Source organism: Penaeus monodon, chromosome 29 (assembly GCF_015228065.2).
Source record: "Penaeus monodon isolate SGIC_2016 chromosome 29, NSTDA_Pmon_1, whole genome shotgun sequence".
Lineage (NCBI taxonomy): Eukaryota > Metazoa > Arthropoda > Malacostraca > Decapoda > Penaeidae > Penaeus > Penaeus monodon.
In genome coordinates this window covers 30,013,712-30,013,949 of record NC_051414.1, presented here as the reverse complement: position 1 = coordinate 30,013,949, position 238 = coordinate 30,013,712, and the positions used below count along the sequence as shown (strand labels likewise).

General features: G+C 50.8%; 1 protein-coding gene across 1 annotated transcript in view; it reads left to right on the top strand.

Annotated features, from left to right (window-relative positions):
* The window catches only part of LOC119592136 (serine/arginine-rich splicing factor 7-like), a gene marked incomplete in the record, with an annotated part of 10,192 nt that overhangs the window by 420 nt on the left and 9,534 nt on the right, over positions 1 to 238 (top strand).

Sequence of the window (238 nt, the reverse complement as noted above, 5' to 3'; positions counted from 1 at the left end):
AACCGGTACTTTGGGGTAGTGGTTTGCCATTGCCGTTGTTAATGGTTGGTTCTCATGGGCAGATGCTCATTTGAATATTAGATTCGGGGTATGTAAAAGTTGGTGTGATAACCAGTGACTCGGCCTTGGCCATGGGGCTCGCCTTCAGCCCTGGCAAAGGGCATGACTTCCATCCCGTGTTTTGGCAAGGGGGGGTTGGGTAGGCTGGCACTTGCTTTGATTTATGTAGAGCTTGTCG